The following is a 6987-nucleotide window of genomic DNA, read 5'->3' as shown; positions in this document are numbered from 1 at the left end:
CCCGCGCTATCCCTTCCGTCCGCTGCCGCAGTCCCGCCCTCCAAGCTCCCCGAGGACGACGAGCCTCCGGCCAGACCTCCCCCTCCTCCTCCAGCCGGCGTGAGCCCCCAGGCCGAGCCCGCGTGGACCCCGCCCGCCCCGGCTCCCGCCGCGCCCCCTTCCACCCCGGCCGCGCCCAAGCGCAGAGGCTCCTCGGGCTCAGTGGGTGAGTGCCGCGCCCTCCCGCCCCTCCCTCTTTTGTGTGCAGCCCGCGATGCCTCGGGCAGGGCCCTCCTCTCCGCCCGGAGGGGGCTTTGTCTGCGGACCTCGGGGCGCTGGCGCCCCCGCTGGTGGGAGGCGCGGGGAGAAGGGTGGGGCGGCCGCAGAAGCCCGGGCTTGTTTTTTATTGTCTGGATTTCGGGGAACACGTGCACCCCGCCCCGGTCCCACGTTCTTCCCTCGGGTCCCCTTTCCACTGCCTCCGGGAAGTTAGGCACCCACCCCTAGTAGAAGCTGGGTGTGTATAGAGGAACTAGGGTCGTGGGTTCACTGGGCTGGCTTGGCCTCGGGGTGAAGATGGAAAGGCCTTGGCGCCCCAGTCTTTTTAGGAGTGGCTTTTGTCTACCCGTATGGGCTGCTTCTAGGGAAAAGGTGCAGCTTCGCTGAAGGTCTTTTTGCCTGCATTCAGCCCCGGTCCGCCTCCTCACCCTCTCCGTGGTGTGGGTGCCCCTTGAGCTTCTCCCCCTCCCCCTTGCGCTTTTGGGGAGCTGACCGAGTGGAAAACGTCCACATTGACCCAACTGCGGTGAAGGGAGAGCGCCTCCAGTGGTGGGGTGCGTGGAGAACTGGGAAGGAGAGAGAGTTCTGGCGAAGTCCTGCCACCGCCCAGCTCACCCGGGTGTGATGTGGCGAGTCCCCGCCAGCTAAACCATGTCAGGGAAAACGGGCTCTGGGCATTGTGTTCCGAAAAGGCGCAGTTCTGCCAAGGTCTCAGCTGCTGAGTCAGAGGAATTGCTAACTGTTAGTGTGGACCGACTCAGGCTCTTAATGCATCACAATAGAATCTTAGAGAAAAAAGAAAAGGCAAAATGGTTGACATTGTTAAAGAAGGGAAATCTTGTGGATACCTAGGCCGGGAATTGGTTAATTACACTTTTGGCAGATTTACCGTGAGACTTAATGAGATGTTTTGAGACATGTTTTCATATATTGGTTAGAAGTACTATTTTTTAGAAGTTACACGTTTTAGGTTGGCAGAGACAAAATATGTATGGCCTGCAAAATAGTTTTCCAATCTTTTCGTTCACATAATTCCTTGATTGTAATTATCATTTTTATTTTTAAGAATATTGTTTTGTTGCTCTTTTCATCTTGGGAAATTATTTTGGAAGGGAAAAAAATCAAGTTTGTTAAGAGACTGAGAATGCACTTTATTAGATGCATTCGTGAGTAGCATGTTACTTTTGGGACAGAAAATGTCCTACTAGCAGCAGGACCTTGCTTTAAGTATAAAAGGTCAAGAATCGGGGGGTGTAACTGCCTGCTGAGAAATCTTCGTGGCCTTGTAGGATTTTTTAGAAGCGGTTCATTTCTTAGAAAATCAGTCTGAGATTACACAGTGTTTTTCTTCAATTCACTTCTCCACAATGGAGAAAATAAGCCAGTTGTGATGCTTCTGAATAACATTTTGATATTGATGTACCCCAAGGCACTACTCAAAACACTAATCGCTACGGTAGAGCTTAGAAGATGAGGAGTAACACAAACGTGCCTTTTTCTGGATTAAAAAAGACACATTTGAGGGAAGCCACGGTGAGATAGAAAAATATAAAGTAATAAATTTTTAAGCAGGAAATTTAATGATTTAACAAAAGCATATTATCTTGTCATCTTGTATTCCTGCTTGGGAACAAAGAGAAGAGTTCTGTTCTTTGAATATTGTGGATTTAGGAGGTGACAGCATTGTCTTGGAATCTGCACTGTTGGAATACTAAGTTTAGAAGACAAAGGAGAGAGAATATTGCTTACTTAGGGACTTTATCTTTACATAGTTCCCTAATTCTACGTTGATGATACCCATTTGGAAACTAGTTCCTTTGATAAATAAGGAACATTTTGTATAAGAACATCGTTATCATGATCATGGTTAGTTAAACCATTTCAGTATGTCTGGATTTTTTTTAACGCACTGAAGAGTTTGTTCATAAATTCAACCCTTTATTGATTATCTGCTAAGAGATAGGCACTGTTGAAGGCTTTGAGAGTATAGCAATAAGCAAAACACAGGTACTCCTCATGGGGGGAGTACAGATAATAATCACAAAAATAAAAAACTCTGAATAGTGTTAAGGGTTATGAGGAAAATAAACAGGAAGATGGAATGGAGAGTGATTGGCATGTGTGGGGGCTTCTTAGGTTGGTAAGGCCTTTCTGAGGAGATTTGAGCTGCAGAGATCAAAAATTTCCAAACAACTCCTGGGGCAAAAGCCCTGAAGCAGGAATGAGCTCTTTGCATGTTTGAGAATAAGACTAGTGCGAAAAACTAGTGGGAGAATGGTGTAAGGTGAAAATGGAGAGGTGGGCTACACTCAGATCTTTTGGGGTCTCTAACAGGCAGTGGTAAAAAGTTTGTCTTTTAAAAATGTATTGTTTATTTTAGAAATTCACTCCTTAAATAATTGTGATTTGGGAGCTAAAATAAATTTTGAAGATTCAGAGTGACTGAGAGTACTGATGTAAGTAATGACAAAGGCAAGAAATGTGCATGGTTAGAAACACAGACTAACCTAACTGGAAGAGGGTTTATAGATCACTGACACGTGTATTTAGCATTGCCATTTACATTGTTTTTGAGTAAACTCTGATTTCCGTCAGTTGGTAACTTGTAATTTTGCTGTTTGCTACTGTGCATGGAGCATCACCATTGCAATGCAGTAACTCTGAAGTGAGACTAAAACAGCTCACTTGATGGCCATTTTTCATGGAGAAACACTTGGCCTCAAGTTGAAAAGGTGTTTGGTTAACTTAGGCTTTGAGGATATGCACTGGAAACTCTGGATAAAAATTGATTTGAGAAAAATGCAAACATTGTCATTAAGGATGACTGTGAGCTGGTCTTTGGACATGTTCCAAACCACCATTAAGACTGGAGATATGTGGTAGATCTGGATTCTAAAGGGTATTGAATGCCAAATTAAGGAATTTGGGTTTTGTCATCCTGCTTTAATAAACATCCTCTGCCATCCAGAGTTGCCCTTGCTTTTGATAATCTGTATTATGAGGCCAAAAATGTTTTTATTGTTGTACACCGCTCTCCTGAATTACTGCTTTAGGCATTCGGAAGCCATGGAAGGTTATAGAACTGAGGCAAGCCATCGTGAAAGCAATGTTAGGAAATTGATGACAATATTTAAGATAGTTTGGAAAGAAAAATAGGTGAATTTAGAAAACTTTCATAGTAGTTTTGAGGGAGGTGAGTAGGGCTTTAACTAATTCATTACTAGTTCATTCAGTGAAAATGGAATAGAAGGGGGGAATATGAGAATATGAGACAATAAGTATGATTTCTTTAGTGGGCTGTGACTCTCTCAAGTTAGGATACAAAGAAGCTTTATGAAAGAAGAATTGATAGAACTTGGAAGTGATGCATGTAAATACAAGGAAAAGATTATTAGTGCTTATTAAATCAATTTCAAAGACTGTCCAAAATTGTTAATTGCCAAGGAAATTTGTATAGAGATAGGTTATGGCTTGGGGGCTTAAAAATTATTAGTCTTTTTAAAAATTATAGAGCCATTTATTATAAGTTCATTTATATTAGCATAGGAGCATGTATTGGAAATTTTTAAAGATTTCGAGAGATATATAGTTGAAATCTTAAGTATCAGTTCTTAATGTAAAGTCCAAGTAAACAGCGATGTGAAGTAGATGCCTCTAAAAGGGTTGTTATGCCCTGTCCATTCCCCACCATCCTTTCATTTTTATCTAGAAAAGGACAGCAAGGAAAAGAAGTGATGTATTTAGAAATTCTGAATAGTTTCTCTTATTAAGCCATTGTCAAGTGCTGCGTTCCTTTTATGTTTCAGATTGGTTTCTAGGGAACTCAGTGTCAAATTTATGATCTTTTTTAGTAGTTTGCAGACTCCCTCAAATCCTTTTTTAAATGAGGTGATGAATATATGTGGGACTTTTGATAAATAACTAGGTGGAATAGTATTTCGAAAACATGCTATGTTAGTGCTAGATCGCTATAAACTTAGATTTGCTATGTTACAAAAACATTTCTAAAAAGGTGCATATTGTCTATTTTCTATTAATTGGCTTTGTTTTATGTATAGTTATTTTTATAATATATCTAAAAGCAATTTATTTGAAATACTACTGATTGAAGGCTCCAGTTTGAATGGTACATTTTAAAGGTACTTGCTAGCCCAGGATAAAAGTACCAACTAAATGGATAATATTTCTTGTTTCTTCCCTGGGACCTCTGATTAAATAAAAGTAAATGTTGCAGATTTATTATACTTATAGTACATTCTTTGAGGCTTTTTGTTCCTTTTTCTAAATATAAACCCTGAAAAGTCCCTCTGGGGAGTGACAGCACCAGGATGGGAATTGTAATGGCAGAACTATAGTTCATCAGTAGTGTTTAAATGAATGAATGAGATCTTTGTGGCTGGCTAGTTAAGATATAGGCATGCAAAATGATGAGACCCAGCTTTACTGATGCTAAAGTTTTCTCACTTGCTGTCATTATCCTTTCTAACCCCAAAGGAGGAGTTGATAGTTTCACTTTTAAGCACTAGTTTTTCTGTTTCTTGGAATGATGACTATTAGTTTTTAAGTTGCTTTCCTCATGTGCTTCCCATAAGTCTTATTTTTACTTCATCATAGTATATATCATACTAAATTTATGGTAATAGTATGTTTACTCATTTCTGTCCTCCACCAGACTGTATACTCCTTGAGGAAAGTGGCTATTATCTTTTTTCCTCAAGGAAAAGGACTATGTGACACTATTTCCATTGCTGAGCACAGTGCCTTAGGTGTTGTAGGCACTCAGTTATTTGTTGAATGAGTAAGATGTTATGGATGAATGCTGATCTTCATATTCTGTATAGATATAGAATTACTATAATATTTCTCACAATAAAAATTTCAAGTCTTATGAGTTAAAGCATTTATTTATTTACATATACAAAGTAAAAAAATTCCAAACAGTACTAAAAGAATATACAGAGAGATATCTCTTTCTGCCTGTTACCCAGATTCCCCAAGTCATCTTATGTAGATCCAACTTCTGTTGGTAGTTTCTTGGGTATCTTGTCTAAAGATATTCTATAGATAAGTATTTATTTATACATATATTATTTTATTTTTTGTGTTTTACACAAAAGCAGCCGCAGAGAACTCCATGGACGTACCATATTTTATTTAATCAGTCCTTTGTTGATGATTATTTAGGTTGATTCTTAGCTTTTTCTGTTAGAAATTATGTTTCTGTGAATACCCATTTATATATACTTCTTTGGTAAAACATGATTTTATACTTGTATGCACTGTAGGATAAATCCACACAAGTAGAATTACTAGTTCAAAGATTATTTGCATTTAAAATGTTGATAGGTAGTGCCAAATTGTCCCACAAAGAGTTGTTCCAACCTACTAGGGTACTTCAAAGAGTTCATGGAAAAATAGAATTAAAAGATAATATTAATCTTTCCACGAACTTTTGAAGTATCCTTGTGTATTCCCACCAATGATGTGTTAAAGTAACTTTTTCCTTGTACCTTTATCAACATAGTGCATTGATAAGCTAGTAAATGTGATTTAGCAAATTGGTCTTTTAATTTACATTTGAGTATTTTTTTATAGGCTTAAGTTCCAATACATTTTTTTCTGGTCATAGCTTTTTTCTATTCTTTTTTTGGGTCTTTGGTGTTATAGATGTAGGATCACTTGACCTATTGTAAGGAATTTAGCCTTTTATCATTGTCTTGAAAACTTTTTTTCTTGATTTATTTGTTATTTGTATTTTGACCATATCGTGTATTTTTCTGTGTAGAAACTTTTATGTAGTCAGATTTATCATTTTCTTTTTTTTTTTTTTTTTTGTCTTTTTCGTGACCGGTAAGGGGTTCACAACCCTTGGCTTGGTGTCGCCCGCACCGCGCTCAGCCAGTGAGCACACTGGCCATACCTATATAGGATCCAAACCCGTGGCGGGAGCGCCACTGTGCTCCCAAGCGCTGCACTCTCCTGAGTGCGCCACGCGGCGGGCCCAGATTTATCATTTTCTAAGTCATTGAGTTTTGTGTAATTTTTAGAAAGGCCTTCTCTAAGATTGTAAAAATTTTCCCATGTTTTCTTCTACTATTTTTATGATTTCATTATAACATTTAATTCTTTGATTCATTTGCAGTTTATTTTGTTCTAGAGAATGAAGAAGTGATATAATTTTATACTTCCCATTTTTCCATATGCTACTTTTGTCATATGCTTGTAGTATGGGTAAAATATTTTGTCTTCTGTTTATCTGTTTGTTCATACAGGAGTATCAGACTTTTAATTGTTATAACTTTTAAATAAAATGCTAGCCAATAGGGCTTTTCCAGAATTATTTTTCCTGACTATCTATGTGTGTATAATTTTCTACCTAATCTTTTAAATTTGTTTATCTAGTCCCCTCTCCCTCTATTAGAGTTTTAGTGGGTTATATTACATTTATGGACTAATTTTGGGAGAATTGATGTATTTTTAGTATTGGTATTATATATTTTCCCACAAACACCTGGTTTTATTAACATGTATTTTTTTTTAAAAATTAGCTTATAATTATGTGAAATACAGGTTTTTAAAAATATTACATATGCTAGACTGCTTAGTATGAAACACTTAAAATACTGAAATATACAGATATTTGGCTGTCTCATTTCAGTTGGTTGTAGATAGACTGGAAAAGAAAGTTAAGTCTTGCTTTTTTATATCTAAAAAAAATTTTGTATTGTG

General features: G+C 38.3%; 1 protein-coding gene across 2 annotated transcripts in view; it reads left to right on the top strand.

The window, feature by feature from the left end:
• The window catches only part of RTN4 (reticulon 4), an 85296-nt gene that overhangs the window by 15559 nt on the left and 62750 nt on the right, over positions 1 to 6987 (top strand). The gene's annotated exons all lie outside the window — the stretch shown is intronic.

This window comes from Galeopterus variegatus, unplaced genomic scaffold (assembly GCF_000696425.1).
Source record: "Galeopterus variegatus unplaced genomic scaffold, G_variegatus-3.0.2 Scaffold1773, whole genome shotgun sequence".
In the NCBI taxonomy this organism is placed as follows: Eukaryota; Metazoa; Chordata; class Mammalia; order Dermoptera; family Cynocephalidae; genus Galeopterus; species Galeopterus variegatus.
Note: the sequence above shows the minus strand (reverse complement) of the source record. Positions and strands in the feature narration are given on the sequence as shown.